Consider the following 17,391-nt stretch of genomic DNA (forward strand, 5'->3'; position numbering starts at 1 on the left):
CACTAAAACATATCACATTTCTCTTCCAACAATGTAGTTTTAAAAGGAGAATTTATCTGTTTTCATCACATCATAAAATATGTATTTACTGTCTGAAGAGATTTACGGTCCAGATTTTAAGAAAAAAAATATTCCTAAAGGCAAAGGAGTTGAAAGTTTAACTCCAGTTCCAAAATATCTTATAGCGTTTTCTTTGTATTTTTCTTTTACTTTCTAGACAGCACATAAAGTAAATATCAGTCCTTCTAATGTTGACTTGTACCAATGAACAGAGCTACATGATAGTAGGAAATGTTAAATTGAGATTTGTTATTGTTGAATATACCAAATATTCAGTTCTTTTTGATTGTACAGCTTTATTAAAATGTAAAACGTATCAAGAACTAGCTGAAAATTAGTGGCATAACAGGATTAAAATTGTAATGTATTTTATCAAAATTCCTTATTCCCCTTTTACACCAGACAAAGACTCACACCATGACATAAATCAGCCAGAACAGGGAAGATTTCTACAAGGCCAGGGACTGTTCTTTTGCAGTGTTTCCAGAACAAAATCCCTTTCCTCAATTAGTCTTCAATTAATAAATTGAAGACTTTTGTTAAATTGGAAACACTTCAATTTAATAATCTCAATATAGGATCTTATCTAGAATTAAATATGGATGATTTACCATTTATTAAATGTATTAAATTTGCAAATACATCCAATATGTGCATATTTCTACAACTTTTTTTATCTAAAAAATGTGTTTGATGTATTCAACAGTACTGCGAATTGGCCGAGGAATCTAAGTATTATCAAACTCTAAGAAAACAAACAACTCAGACAAAATTTACTCTTGGATATTCAGTCTTTCTTAAAAGTGTGCAAAATAATTCTGCTCCTGGAGCTTTCTTATTAGTTCATAATTGCTTGTTTTGGCAAGTTCTAAACATTCTTCTACATCATCCAATCCTGGATTCCTCATCACGGCAAACTCTTTCCTAGGATTTGTTATGATACTTAAAATTCACGTTAGGAAAGTGTTCAAGTTAAATAATCTAGTTGTAAAAGTACTCAGGTCACGTGCCAGGATGAAAAAGTGCCATTTTTTAAGCTGACATGGGTATTGTTTAATATAACTCTATTGGGTAATTTAAGAAACATGTTTGTCTTGAATTTATTTCATAATTGTCCTTTAGAAAAGGTCTTAAAAGTATTCATTTACAAAGATAATCAATTGCTTACATTTGCATTCACCATATCCTGGATACTCCTGTATGGACAAGTGTTACAGCAGCAGTGGTAGCTTACCAATGACATGTAGCCTGAACACATCTGCGAGGATTAGTCATCAGAGAAGTTGAAGGACAAGCGACAGGACTGGCCTCTAGCCAAGGCAACAATCTAATCACACCCACACCGGACTGGCAGCTTTCCATGTAATTTAACAAGTCTATATTGAACTCTATTGTGCAGCTCATGTACAGACACTGCTGTGGTTGCAATCTAAAGGATCTCACCAAATGGCTAGAAAATATTAGTACATTTTGATGATCAGACCCCTTTAGCTCCGTGGCTTGTATGTGCGAGGCTCCAAGCTGTGGAGAAGCGGACACACACGTCCAAATTGGGTTGTTGGCTGAATTAAATTGTGAGGCTTTTCAGGTGTGTTTTAAATGCACAAAGTACTTTTCATACTTTGAAGGAGAATTCTGACGATTGTATTTGGGACTATTGTAAGGATGAGAAGAAGGGTAATGAACTGGAAAGAAAGGAGCAACTGCTACTATTTTTGGATTTTGATTGGGAACAAGTTCCATGTTTAGACACCTTGTTTCCTCTGTAGCTTTATGGCAGGGCAATATATGGTGCTGTTATTTTAGCATGTTGTCGAAACTCACATGCGCTTTTGACCCTTAGCTTTCATCTCACTAGCTACCACCTCATTTGGAAAACAGTAACCCATCTCTGCATCTGATGAAATAAGTGCTTATCTAACACATTTTCTGCATCAGAAGTTGTGTTATACTGAACTGGTTAAGTAGCATGCACAGTACAGGGCTATCTGCCATTGTTTTTTACACCTGTGGACTATTTCACACCTCCACAGGGGGTGTACCACTGTGAGAGACTCTAATCACGGTAGATGAATAAACGGGCAGCTGGATTGCAACAAATGGGTTCACTGAAAACTGGCTCTGTAAATGGGGCATAAAGTTAATGCCAGGATGGTATGTGCTCTGCTGCAACCCCCCCACACCCCCCCCAAAAAAACACTTGCGTTCTCTACTGCTTCTGAAAATCCTCACTACATATCAGCTTGTACTAAGCAGTTTAATCCAAATACTAACAAGAAAAACAACTTTTGTAAGCATATGCTTCTGAAGGATAATTTTCCATAAAGATTTTTTTTATGTATTTCCCATTATAGTGTTGCAAGCTAATTAAACCAAGAATATGTACTGTACAATACAAAGATAATTGATGATTTTTCTTTTTCAAATCAGTGAAAAAGACAGATATTTTGTTCATTCCATCCATCCATTATCCAACACACTTATCCCTTGTGAGGTCATGAGGGGTGCTGGTGCCTACCTCCAGAGGTCACTGGGCGAGAGGCAGGGTACATCCTGGCAGGGCAACATAGAGAAGACAGCACAAACAAACATGCATGCACACACCCACACCTAAAGAGAGTTTAGAGAAATCAATCAACCTGACAGTCATATTTTTGGACTGTGGGAGGAAGCCAGAATACTCAGAGAGAACCCAAGCATGCACAGGGAGAACATGGAACTCCGTGCAGAAAGACCTCGGACCAGGTTTCGAACTCAAAACCTTCTTGCAAGGCCACAGTGATACCAACTGCACCACTGTGCATGTGCATGTCGATATTTCCTTACAAGAACAAAGACTAAGTGTTTTGTGGAGAGTTCATTGCAAATTCTATTTCCTCCAAGGGGAAGTCACCTTTTAGTAGGGAAACTGCTGCTGCAAACACCTCAAGAGGAAACAAATATTGCATATCATTAAGTTTTATTGGCATACCTCACAATGATGTGTTTGTAAAAAAAAAAGTTCTGCATCAGGAAGTCTGTGCTCTCTGTGCAAAGGCAATATTAGTTATTATTCCATTTTTAGCAACATGTAGTTTTTTTGCTTTTGGTTTTGCTCACCTTTACCTCGAATGATAAAGTCTTGGTTATTTTTTCATATTCAAATTAACTGACAGCACTTCCTGTGTACTTGATGGTGGTAGCACAAAGATAGTGTTCAGGAAAAACTGTGAATTATGACTACAGTGAAAAGTAATAATAATAAATGGAAGCCACCAGAACTTAGCATGTGGACTGGGCCTCCATTGAAATACTCCTTTATTATATTTTAGAGGCAGAAAATGGAAAATAGTACAAAACATAAATAAATCACAAATGTTCTCTCTGTTGGTAAAGAAATAGTCCTCTAAATCAGATTCACATTTCCATATGTCTGTGATAACATCCGTTACTATAGCATCTGGAAGCCTGCCAATCCAATTTTTTTGCTGTAGACAGAAAATGCATTGTATTCTTGCTAAAAAGATGACCTCAGCAGATGTTTTCTACTGACAGGACACAAAACGTAAGACCTATAGTACAAGGAAACCTAATAAACTTGATCAATTTGTGGGAATCTAGTTGTGGACTCCTAGCTCAAGATATCTTTCCAAACATAAACAGTGTTATTTCCTTATCCCTTAATTTTGGGTTATTACTTCCCTTAAATCCATGACTTAGATTGTTAAATAATACTGTATTTTTAAGAAAATGCTATTTTTAGTCGTTAAGCTCATGCTTTTCTGCCATGACGGTATCGGAAAATAAAGAGATCACAGTATCCTCTTTTGTGTCGTGACTAAGTTGCTGCACATTCATTTGACATATGAATTAACACAACACTGTGAGGACAATTATTAGCCAAGTGAGTATTGTGATCACAAGATCATTTTAAAGCATATTTTCTAAGTCTAAACTGGACAAACTTGAATGCTTAATAGATTTAACCAGTGCAGGTGACACATATCTGTGTGTGATGTGATCTAAAAGATAAATACCCTAGATCAAGATGTGATTATTTAGCATCTCCTTTTACTTATTCACTGATGCTTAAAAACTCAGTAATTACATAAAGTCTCTCAGAAGGAAGCAGCACTCTTGAACTCACTAAGATGTTGGGGTGTAATCAAACGCTTTGTTTCAAATAGTCAAAAGGGCTGCAAGAAATGTGACTGCAAGAAGTCTACATCTTCCAAAAGGTTATTTTTCATGCAGGACAAAACTTCATCACATGCATTCAATACTCCTCTTAATGGTTAGCCAGTAACGGCGGTAAAAATGAAAAGTTATGACATGGTCCCCTTTCCTCACCTGATCTGAACCCAAATTAGAAGAAGAAGAATTACTTTATTCATCCCAGCAGGGAAATTATTTAAATTAGAACTTGTGGGCAGGTCTTCAACAAGAGATTAAAAGTGAAGAAAAACAGTTCACCTCTCCGCACAGTGTCTGGGAGGCTGGGATTGCTGCTGTATGAAAGGTTGATACTCAGTAGATCAAAAAAATGTCAGACGTCATGAATAAAAGATTTATCACTGTTGTTGAAAAAGAATGGTCTTTACTTCATAAATGTCTATTGGAAAGTTTTGACTTATTTATAATTCTCACTTGAACAGGTAAAAATGAAAACATGAGAGAGGAAAATATGTGTTTTTCGTTTAGTTACGTAATAATTCTGCACAGTAATAGTTGCCCAATAATTGTGCACACATGGATATTCTCCTAAGAAATCCCAAACTCCATTTTTACTTTCTAGCATTCTAGGTTTATTAGTATTTTGGATTAACTGAGAACACTCTAGTTGGTGATTAATAAAAATAATCCTCAAAAATAAGACTTGCCTAATAATTGTGCACACAGTGTGCTCTCTCCAAATGTTCCTCCTGTGTGTTTATCCTTGATAATTAAATGCACCTGCCATTTGGTTAGTTCTCCATGTCTGAGCAATGTGAATACAGATGCTGCAACTTCCCTTCTTTTATCCACTTAAAGTAGCTTTTTTAGGATCAAACAACATGTAGTTGAGTAGAAACTACATGTTTCACAAATGTTCAGTTTGAACGGCATGACTAATTGTGTCCTCTGAATTGTGCTAAATTACTATAGCACAATTATGCCCTTTTGAGTAAAATATGGGATTGATTATGTGTAGAAAAGTGATATTTTCATGAATTATTGCTCACCCCAAGAGGCTAAACTGTCTTTGTGCATCGGGGAAGCAGCTCTAGTGAGAACAGTAGTATTAATGTTAATGTCTACCTAAATTATACTAGAACTATTGTGTTTTTTGTTTCAGTTTTTATTTTAAGTGATCATTTACCACTGTGATAAATTACAAGGAGTCTTTGCTCACCACAGATTTAAGACTCCAATGTGTTAAATTTTGCCTGACTTTTTCACCAAATATATTTTGTCACTCTGCAGCTTCTGACGTTTGAGTTTTGCATCCCAAATGTACTGTTATTTTTCTTTCTTCTTTTATGTTTTTTATAAATACTTATGAGCTGGAATCCTATGTTTGAAATGAAAAAGTTACAAAAATGTTGTAAAATTTATCATATGCGAGTTATAAAGTCCCTCCAGCTTTATCCATGACTGGAAAGTTTCTATAGTTCTAATGGTAACTTTTGTGCATACTTTAAAGTTGTAATGCTCAGTATGTTTGCTGCTGTAGTTGGAAATAAATTACTCATGACCAAATAATCCATGCATAATTTTTTGCACTGCACATACAGTACGTCTATAGCTAACCTCAGCTGTTAAGTCTGGAGTCCTTCTTAGAGCTAGTGTCCAGTGGGAGTTCCTATTAATCAAGCTGTGCTCACTTCCACTTGCTTCTTTCGGACAAATGTGGATGTAGGTTAAATATAAATGATCTCCCAGTTGTGTTGTGTCTGTTAGAGCCCGTTGAGTTAGATGGCTGTATAGTAATGTTCCTGGCTTTGATATAGTGGAAGCACATCTATATTGTCAGTAAGACAAACCCCAGCTTGCACAGCACTAAGTCTTTTGTAACTGGGTTTAGTCATTGGGGAGAATGGCGCAGGCCCAGTCTAAGTGTCTTTCATCTGGCCAATTCAAACAGACGTTTGACCCCAGACATTTGCCTAATGTGTTTTTGTTATGTGGACTCCTGGCTTCACAAATGTCACAGTGGCTGGACTAGTGGGGGTTTGGATAAGTGAGTCAGAGAGGGGAGACACGGAGTCAGCCTGAGGGAGGGGGATTGCAAGGCCACAGTTATGTGTATAACCTCTGCATTTTGCACTCTAACCTACTGGGAGTTGGTGGTGTGCTGAACATAAGTTCTGCTGATGACTGTGGCCTAGATCCCACTGCAAGCCGTCTGATCAGCAGCCTGGCTCTCTGCGCACCACTGACCTGGGCAGCTGTGGACGAGATGGGGAGTGCCACATTACTGGGTGCCTGGATCGTCCCAGTAAGAAGCCAGTCTCAGACAGTTGGGGCGACCCTGACAAATGCTGCCATTAGGGGCGGTGTTGAAAATTTATTACCAAACATATTGGTATTTTAGGGTGCAGCTGATTTTGATTTAGTAGTGTTCCAGCTGAAGCTCTGTCTTCAAATCAGAATGTCAGATTATCACCACAGTACTCACTTACTGCCATTTTGGATAATACTTTTAAAACATCTAACACTGTTTGATCAGTTTGAGAGTGAAGATTACTTGCTTCTTGCATGTATACTCAAATTATAACTCTAGTGAAGCTTTATAAAACATGCTGGGCTTTTTTAGAATTTTTAAGTTTAAGTTGTTAAAAATATTGTTAATTTTCAGTCTCTTTCTCTGTTTTGAAATAAATTGAAAAGACCATCCACAGTACGTTTTTCTATTTAGCTTGAATTTTTGCTGTTTTTACAAAGATTAAACCTAGAATAATTTTAAGATCTTACATCTCCTTGTAATTTAATTACCAATTTTTGTCTTCTTTGTTTGGCTGAGCATTGATCAGGACCCCATTTTTGAGTTGTTGATTTATTCACCTCTAAAATCGATATTTTTTTTTTTTAAAGCTGTGTTTAAATATAATTTCATGCCAAAACTATGACGTATTTTTCTGTTCATTTTATTATAAAATCATAAAAAATAATATTAAGTTATACTTTTAAAAAGATGCCAGTGGTTACACAATTTAATTATCTTATATGTGTGATTAACAACTTTCATTTGGATATGTGTTCGCTGTGTAATGCCTTCAGTGGTACTTTGCCTCAGAAAGGTCTCTTTCTGAGTAATAGGTCTCCAAAGTGTGCTTGTTTTGCTCTTTTAGGGCCACTGGAGAGCAATAAAGTTTTGTCTGAGGATTTTTGAGGTCCTCTTAGACTTTCCCCAGGTGTGCTTCACTGGTCGTAAAGTGTTCTCTGTTCACATGGCATAGACAAATGTACCTGTATCCATAGAGAATTTTAACTACAGATTGGTCTGTATGCACCGTAACAACTGCAGAATATATTAATTCTTTTTGATAATTACATGAGCAAAAGTTTAAATTGATACAATTTTAATATGGTAGAAGAAAAAATATTTCACCTGATTCAGAAAAATATTGTGCTTGTTTTGTTTGGACCTGTAATAACTACGCAGAAAGGCCACTCTGTTATTTTTAGCTTCTGATGTTCCAAGAGGTTAACCATTTTCTTTGTTCCTGGCTGTCTGTGGAAGAAAACTCCCATGTATTTCCATGTTGAGGTATGCTGTGTTTACTTTCATCTCTACTCCTTAGAGAAAGCAGGCCAACCTGATGTTTGTTTATGAAACGTTCAGAACTTTCATTCACCACTTGAAAGCACTCTACTTGCTACTAATTTACCTAAAGGGACTTCAAAATTATCTGTCTGCACTGTCAAAATCTTTTTTGTGGTCATAGCCTGTCATCCTGAAAGACTTCCTTTGGAGTTTAATGAAAGCTTCCTAGATGAGTGAATTTTTTGCTGTATACACTGTGCTGAAAGGCATTTTTATATATCACAGTAACTTGGTTTTGATCCTCAAAGTAGTTCTGGTTTTAGTTTATTTACTTTGCTTTATTTTATTTGTCACATGAGCTTAGGCATGAGATCCTGATGATATGAAAACGGAGTAAAAATATCACGGTTTTGTGGTATCACAGTATATACACCAAAGTTTTTTCAGCTTGCTCTGCTAATTATAGTTATCCGTCCAACTGAGCGTGTCAATGAGAAAATCTGCTACTTTACATAAATGATGCCCATTGCTTTATAACTGTAGTTTCACATTATCTTGATAAGGTTGAAAGATGACAACCAATTAGTTTCCACACCATTACTGTATTTCCTAATGGCTGGATTTTTAATTTTGTCAGCAAGACAAAGGTGTAGTACACTTCTTTCAGCCAACTGACCAGTAATAATCAGTAACATTTGGAGGAAGGTCAGTGCTGTATTCTCCCTATAGTGGGAGAAATCTGTGGTCACTAATAGTACACTGAACCGAAAAAACTGCATGATGAAAAAACTGTGACTTTTTAATGTTTCTATACCTTGATATTGGAAAGTGTCCTGTTCCTTTATGTTCTAACCAAGATTTTAAATAACATAGAACAGAGATTTGTTAGATGGCAGCAGGAAGAGAAAAAAGCTTTACTTCAAAATTTATTTGAACGGGTATTGGTTTTCACTTAACCACTATTGTTTTGGTTCCGTAAGGTACTGGATGTTCCAGTACCTCACAGTAACAGAGCTCTTCAACAAATTTACATCATGCAAACTTTGTCCCACATGACTCAGAGGCAATATTTAAAGCTTTTTAAAAGAGGCATATATAATTAAGCTTTCTTTTTTCTTTGTATTTCCTTTTAAATCAACAGTTGAACACTTCAGTTGCTAATGACTGTAAAAATATATAAAACTGTTATTTTTTTCAAAGTTATCCCAAGTTCAGATTTCCCTTCTTGGGGTAAAGGTTTAAAATGTGTAATGCTCTGCTGAGACGTATGTCAAAGAAGGAACTTGATCCCCCCAATGTGTGATGCTGAATAAACATTGTAGTAGCTCTACCCAAACAATGTTGCAGCACATGCATATGAAAATATTGCAACTGTGTCACCAGAGTGTGAGCGTTTTGTTTCATCTGAACCATTTGATCCCTTGTCACAGTGTTCCTACCTCCTTCGAACTGTTTATATATTCTAAATCAAGATAAGTAAACTCACTTTATCAGATTGTTAAAAAAAACAAAAAACGAAGTCATTTAAAAAGTAGTAAGAATCTATTTAAATTTGCATTAGCCCTTATCTTAAAAACAGAATCTGGAAATTGGAGTTAGATCTATTTTCATGTGTGTGAGTAGCTGAGGGGATAACCTATTGGCAGCGGAGGACAGTTCAGATCTCTCCTCACTCTAAATTGCAGACAGGCATCCTTGCAACCCCACATGAAGACCATTGAGTCCCATCAAGATAATCCTTAATAAAGAACGGCTTCACATTTAATCTTAGCTTGCTTCTCAAATTTCTTACTTGATATAGTTTTTGGCAAGTGCCGTTTTAGCGCTTATGTCAACTGGACCGTATCTGTGCATCTTCTGTTAAGCCTCCATTTGGCAGACATGAGGGAATTTAGGTTTTATTGTTGCACAAATTATAATTTTATTGTTTCTGCATAACACATCTCAGTTTTAAATCGGTCTACTTTTTTTAACATGTGCAAATGTTTAATTCTAGTTAGTAAACGCAATCGCAATTTAAAATTTAAAGCATAATTTGCCCTTTAAGTGAGATTGTTTGGGTTTGACAGCCTTTAATTTATTTCTTCTTCAGTCAAACTGTTGCGATGATTGGAGCTTTTATTCAAAACATGCCGCAGAGCACTGCATTCAGGAGGAAAATCTAAGTTTATTTAAGGCATAAACAATGCTGCATGATTATACCATGGAATTTGAAAATAACTCACTTGCAAAATTTCGTCTCCATCTAATTTTATACAGCTGCTTATTGACACAGAGTGAGAGAGCCAATGCCTGAATGCAACTACATAACTGGAATGTGTGCCTAACTGCTATTGAAATAGTTACCTGAGAGTCCCCCAGCATCTTTTATTAGTCAATTGAGTTATCAGCAACCTGCTCTATATGCAATATATTTCATGCTCTGATGCTATCATGTGATCGTATAGCTTTACCTTTGGGCATTTGGGTTGGAAAATGAACCAGAGTGTTCTGTTTCAGACAGTGTCCATACTGTCACTGCTGTGTGTTTCAGTCAGGAAAGATGATTGATCTATTTTGTTCATTTCTTTATTGATTTCAGTTATGCTCATGTTGGCACAGTTTTGTTTGGCTGGATAAGTTACACCTGAGTTACTCAAAAAGAACTGACTAATTTATGACTTTAATAATCATTATAAATCACATTTAAAAGGTTGTCTTTCATTAACACATTTTTAAATTCCTTAAGATGAGGTCGCTAGAGGTTCTCACAGTATGATAATCAGTTTATTTTTTATTTATTTATGCTATTTAAAAGAGATAAAAGTAGTGAATATTTCTTTACATTTTGTATATCATGTGTAGTGTTTTGTGGTCACAGCTAATTTACAACTAGTGTTCCTTGCCAGCTTAAAGAATTAAGGCATATATAATCAGCTGGAATTGCAAAACTACTGTCAATAAAAGTCTACAAAGATTTGCACAGCCTAAAGTAGAGGTAATGATCACATGCAATAATTAAATGGTTATGCCACGGTTTTAGATTACATCCACACAAACTTTAGGAAAAAAAATTACATTATAATCAGATACTTTTTATATTAAACACAGGGTCCAATAATCATCCTGCCCTTAAAGTAACATGTTAGTTATCATAGGTATTTTGTTATGTGTAAAACATATTTATGTTTGTTTTATTTTGGCGCTTGAAGTTAAGCGTCAAGTTAACCAGCATTTGCAGAATAAACAAATGCAAAATTTAGCACAATTCTTAAAGTAAATGACTCCTTGTTTACAATATCCTCTTTATCTTTATTTTCTTTGTAGAGTGACACTCTATTGTATAACACTCTGATATTAGCTGGTTAAATGCTCATCTAGCCAATTTGAAGTTGACCGACACAGACTGCTCCTGGATGAGTTTTAAAAAGTCATTCCTGGGGCGTGCTGTGGTGGCGCAAGGGGTTAGCATGCCCCACGTTTGGAGGCCTTAGTCCTCGACGCGGACGTCGCGGGTTCGACTCCCGGTCCCAACGACCTTTACCGCATGTCTTCCCCCCTCTCCTCACCCTCCTTCCTGTCTGCCTACTGTAGAAAAAATATGAGCCACTAGCGCCGCAAAAACTCTTCGGAGAAAAAAATGGAAAAAAAAAAAAAAAAAGTCATTCCTTTGCACAAAATGAAATATCAAAAAGGAATTTCACTGCATTGTATTACAAATATAATCAAAATAGAGTGAATGGGATCAAACGTAAATCTGCCTATGTGAAAGTTTTTATTAGATTATATTTTTCTGTATACACCTTGGATCTGTTGGATAATGTAAAGTGCCAGAAGATGACATTTGTTATGAATTAATGCTATATAGCTGAACAGATTTAAATTAATAATGCTGATGGCTGGTTTTCCTTTGCTCCTCGGCTTCCCATGCCATGGAAGCTGAAAATATTTCCAAACAACCAAATTTGTCTTTCCTGTATGCCTTCTTTCAACCAGCTGACCAGCAACAAGTTTGGGAGGGACAGTTTTGAGTCACTCTATGCTCCACCACACAACTTGGGGGAAAAAAAACAAAAACAAACTCTGCTCACTCATATTAAAGTTGTAGGACCGGTAGGTTGGAAATTGTCACTGGTTTTGAAACGTAATTGTTTTTCAAGGTTTTTAAAGCATTGGTGTACTTTGACATGGTTCAAATGCCAAATGTGATGGCATTTGAACCGTGTCTAACTGTAGCTGCTAAAACAAGATAGTCAATATAAACTTATCGTTGGTAGGTGTAAGTGTATTTACTCCACCTCTCTCCTTAAGCAACATAGTGTAGGTTTTTTCAGCAAGCTAACAGGCAGTGCACAGCAACAGCTGGAGAGGAGTAGCACTGTTTCTCCAAGCTTCAAACTATCCTAGAAAAATTAGATCACTCCAGCTCTATGTCATTAAAAGGACTTCAATCTGTATGAATAGTATCATGAAAATTCTAGTGGTTTTTAAAGCTAAACCTGTTTATAACCCTTGACATTAATATTAGACATATCCCTATAGTGATGCTTACATGGCTATTTTTTATACCAGATTAATTAGGTATAACAGAGTTCAGACAGAAATACAACAGGAGGGAACATTTATTTCAATGTTTATTTAAAATAATAATTAATTTAACCACTAGGGTTTTGCATGTTCATAGGAACTTTCAATATCTCTTTAAATGTACTTTAAAAGTAGCCATAGGGACAGAATGATGGCAAATTTCAGCAGTTTTTAAAACAGTAACCTTTGAAATATTTCCATACCTTGATACCGGGAACCAGCCCATCTCTGTTACTTATTATAAAGAACTGACTAGGAGGTAACAGAGTTTTAAAAGAAGTCCAGACTGAAACACAGCAGACTATTCTTCCAGCCGTGGGTGTTTTTTCTCTCTCACCACCTCCTTACCATAGTAAATGTATGATTTCCTCTTTCCTCATAATCATTTGTCAGTATTACATTTGGTTTTTCATCTGCAGGTTTTTTAAGGCATGGAAATTAAACAAATTTTTAATGGTTCACTGGTATTTTGACCAGTTTACACACAAATGATATCCTTAGAAATAATGTCATGACATTTTGCAGCTAAATCTGTTCAGGCCTCATCACCAGCTTGAATAAATCACCAGTTTCAGCTCATCGGTAGCAGTGCGGCCCTGCGATGCAGCTTTGCTCAGTTGAAATAATAACCTGGAGCAGACAGAAGGCAATCATTACCTTGCACATAGACGCTGTGCGTATGTGTTGACGGAGGACTTCCACTAGAGTGCTGCGGAGACGGGCAGAGGCGAGACTCTCGGCCGTTGTTAAACCTCTGGCTCCCCATCACCTATAAGCTAATGACCTAGCCCTCTGTTTGCTCTCTGAAGTCCTTCTGTGTCAGAAAGAAATCCATCTTTGACCCCGAGCTCACAAGAGAAAGCAAAAACCAAAAAAAAAAAGATGTGGTTTGCGGTGGGGAGAAAAAATGAGCATACCAAAAACAAGAGAGAAAGAGGAGGGGGGTGAGGAGAAAAGTTTGAGCCCTAGGGCTATGTGAGCAGAGCCTGCTGTTGAGCATTGTCTTAGTCTGCACTGATACAATCTGGAGAGGACTCTTTTTCTTAAAGCTGGGAGTGAATGACATATGGAGGAGCTTGTGTGCGGCACAACTCCCCTGTGCCTCCTCCAGCCCCAAAGTCTTCCTGTGAGAGCGCCGAGCAACTTTTCAGCTTTTTCAAACAGCAGCAGCAGCCTCTCTCTCCCTCTAACTCATTCACCGCTTCCCTCCCTCCCTCCTTCTGTGTTGCCCTCACACACTCCCTCTCTCTCCTTTTTCCCCCCTCTTCCTCAGACACTCACCAGTCACTGCCTGAAGCAGTAATCGGACAACTCTCGTTCTCAATAAGACAGTCTCCTGAGATACCGAGCTGGGCTCAATGGGTTCCAACACCTAAAATGAGAAAGAAAAAAAGTAGTCCTGTAGTTTACATTTACTGCGCTACAGATTCTACCAACAGTCTGAGAGCTGTTTAAGACAGCGTGTTGTCCTCTCTGCTGGACTGCCCGACCCTTTTTCCAGAAGATTTCTTTTTTAAAGGGGAAGATAAAAAGAGGGGATAAACGCACAGGGATTCAACTGTAATAGTAGTGAGTATTACTTTAATTTCTTTCTCATGTTTGACATATCTATCTGTCCTGTCTTAACTTCTTTTGGCTTTTAGTGTGCCTGACTCCGTAATTACTTATTTTATCACATAAATTACTATTACAGTATGTAATTCCCAATTACTGCAAATTTCCAGAAAATTGGTATTATTTATTCTCTTTATTTTTGGCCAAATCTTGTGATATCATTAAAATTTAAAGAAACCCTGCAAGATCGCAATTATTTAAAAAAAAAGAAAATCAAAAACCTAAGAGATTTTTGTCCATTTAGAAAATTAATTAACAACAAGTAAATAAAATAAAGGCCTTCTTGAGTATTTACAGAAATACAAAGTTACTCAAACAAAAAAATTGAAGAGAAAATTACATGCAATATTTAATTTAAAAAAGGAATCTGGTAACACCATATAAAAATATTGTTACTTAGGTATTAATTTTCACCTGCATGTTAAATATTTGTAAAAATTGTACTTAATTTTTGCTGGCAATAATACATGTGACACACAAGGTTTAGAATGCATAAATAAATACATAAATAAAAATATATGTATTTAGATGTCTTCTAAAACCTATAACCTTTATTGTTTGTTAATAAAAATTAGAAATTAAAATTACTTAAGTGGCATCAAATTTAACATCCTCATGTAAATATTTCCCAATTTAGTTTTCCTGTCTTTTTCCTTGGTGCAGTCTAGCTTTTTTTTTTTATTTGAGAAAGAAGGCGTATTTTACACTGCAGTAGTTAATTTTCTCCAAGCAGACTCAAGAAAACGAACACAGTCAAAGCAGCTGACATCCAATGCCATCTGCTGAGGCCAGGAATGCCGTGGGGAGACCCGAGAGCCTCCGCGCGTCTCACCACGACGACAGGCCTCGACTCCCGGCTGTGCGGCGTCTCCGCTCGCCATCATTTTACGTGCAGGGAAGATGATGATGATTCATCCGGCCGTAATCACCAGCCTCGCTAATTGAAGGATGTTCTGATTTAATGTTCTTGCCTTTGAGTCCTTGCTTACCTTGAAAGTAAAAAAAATAATAATTTCATTTCGGTGTATAAGTATGTGTGATAGGAACATATCTTTTAGAGGTTGGCCTTTATTTCTGTTGACTTTGTTCAGCATCTAATTCCTTCTCTTTCTGTGTGTTAATGAAAGAGAGGAAATGAGCGTTAGTGAGGCAGCCTGCCTGTCCTCTGTGCCATGAAGACAAGCTTGACAGCGCGTGTGACTGCCTGCTGCTGCTATTCACACACAAACAATAACCGTATTTATTCAATTAACAGATAATGAGCAGGCTGATTTAAAGGCTGTTTACACTGCCTATTTGCTTTACACAGACAGAGATTAGGGTGCATGTCTAGCTGCAGTGTGCGCCGGTGACAGTGGCATTGTTTGCCTAGGGACTGATGTCTTTCGTATTGGATGCATCTCGTCGGCCGGGCCCTTGGCCTGCGGATTGAAAACGGTGAAAGACACACAGCGCTAATTGATCCATCTTCATTCAGAAAGTAGAGAGGAAAGATGGGGAGTTGAAAACAGGGCACAAGAGAAGGAAGAAGGTAATAGGGACCCTCTATTAAGTAGCCTGTAGTAGGTGATTAGTGGGCTGGGGGTGTTTACTAAATACCGTGGGGTGTTGTTTTCTTAACACGCCACTGTTTGGATCTGAAATATGTGGTTGAAAGAGCAGGAAATGAGCTTTTAGATGAAGACCTTACAGATCTCTAATCACTAAAATCTTTCCTGTGTTTACTTGTAAATATCTTGATGTGAGGATCATTGTGAATTGGCCTACTGTCCAGGCACTATATATTTTAAACACAAACTGTTTGTGCTAGGTATTTTATCCTAATATTTCCTTCAAAATAAAAAAAAAACATATTTCATAACTGAAAGGATTAAAAGTTCAAGTCAAATGCGCCACACATACAAAATCATTAACATTTGTCGCTTGACCTGCTTTCTGCTCTAGCTTGTAAAAAATATCTCCTGGCCCCTCAGTGGCCACAGTGGTTGGCAGGTTGTGATAAAATGTCCACCTTAAATCTTATTTGATAGCCTCTCGAAGGCAGAACCACCTTCTGGAAATAATTTTGAGGGTTGAAGAAGGTGGTATTAACAGATTTAACGTAGCTGCGGAAGGACCTGCTGAGGCACAATAGCAGATTAAATCCAAATTACAGCGACAAATTGCGCATCAGCACGCATCTGCTGACAACTATGTTTTTATTCACAGACAAGAAAATAAAGTCACACTGTTGAATAAAATTTTTAAATAAAATTTAAACATGGAGCTGAACAAGTAAACTTTTTTAGTGGATATATATGTAATGGCCAATTTTCAAATTAAAATATAATAACACACTGTAAGTTCAGAAATATAACTTGTTAAAATATTAAATACAAATCCAAATATTTAATGTTGAGTTTTTGGCACCTAGTATTTTTACGCAGAAAAATCACGAGTGAATCACAGCTTTTTGCAAACTGTACCCTAACATCTGTGTCCAATTGTTGTCTACATCTACATTCTTTTGCAAGTAGATTTATTTTTCCTGGGCTACCATGTGGATTCAGCTGACCAGTTTAAGTGGAGATTAGATGTTTTAAACTCAGTGTTTGATTAAAGAATTGTTTTGCAAATGTTATAACAAACCACACTTCAAGTATACACTTTAAAATATCTCATAGCATGTGTATTGTATTTTAGGCGTATTCTTTTTAATTTATGTAAAAAAATAAAATGAAAAAAAAAAGAATTTGTTAAGTCCCCAGATTTTGCATTCAAAACAATACCATCAATGTGAATGAGAAGGGCATCGCATGCATCGTAACACAGGTCACACAGATCAGACGCCTTGCATGTTGTGATCATCTATGTTAAAAGCTTGGCTCGGGCTATATTTACCTTTGGCAATGCAGGTCTTGAAATAAGTAAAGCGAAACTAAAAGGCTAGCAAACCACCGTGAATGAAGCTTGTTGTGGCACTTCGTCTTCTTAATGACACTTCTACCGCTTCATCTAGCTGGTCTTTGTTCTTGCTAAGGCTTGAAAGACCTGGCAGTTCAGGTTGAAGCAAGATGAACATCAAAGATGCTGAATGTGGCCTTTTTTCTTTACACGATAAATATTTTGTGGTAAAGAAAAAAGGTTTCTTTTTTTAAAAATTATGCTTTCGTTCCTCTCCCCTTCGTTTTTACTTTCCTCAAGTTTTCACCTGCTGGAGGTGGTAGAGACACCAGCAAGGTAATGGCTTTATTGGGCTGCACCATTCACCACTTAGAATACCACATTAGTCCACCACAGGAGCCCCCTCCCGACCTTGTGATCGCTGTTAATGTGCTGTGGCAAAATGTGTTTCTCTTTCTTCTTTATAGTTTTTAGCTCTGTGGATTTTACTTTGAGATTTATTTTTTCTTAAATATTGTTCTATTTTTATTCCCCTCAACAGA

The 17,391-nt window shown here is 36.7% G+C and overlaps 1 protein-coding gene across 18 annotated transcripts in view; it reads left to right on the forward strand.

The window, feature by feature from the left end:
* eya1 (EYA transcriptional coactivator and phosphatase 1) overlaps positions 1-17,391 on the forward strand; it is a 78,264-nt gene that overhangs the window by 16,939 nt on the left and 43,934 nt on the right. For 7 of the 18 annotated variants that reach the window (XM_032551721.1, XM_032551720.1, XM_032551729.1 and 4 more), the window contains exon 1: positions 13,616-13,921. The exons of 2 other annotated variants lie outside the window; for them this stretch is intronic. The gene's annotated coding sequence lies outside the window, so the exon portion shown is untranslated. Of the gene's footprint in view, positions 1-13,615; positions 13,922-17,391 lie in introns of those variants that run through there. 9 more of the 18 variants (XM_032551726.1, XM_032551728.1, XM_032551730.1 and 6 more) reach the window with 2 other exon arrangements.

Source organism: Xiphophorus hellerii, chromosome 21, assembly GCF_003331165.1.
Source record: "Xiphophorus hellerii strain 12219 chromosome 21, Xiphophorus_hellerii-4.1, whole genome shotgun sequence".
Lineage (NCBI taxonomy): Eukaryota > Metazoa > Chordata > Actinopteri > Cyprinodontiformes > Poeciliidae > Xiphophorus > Xiphophorus hellerii.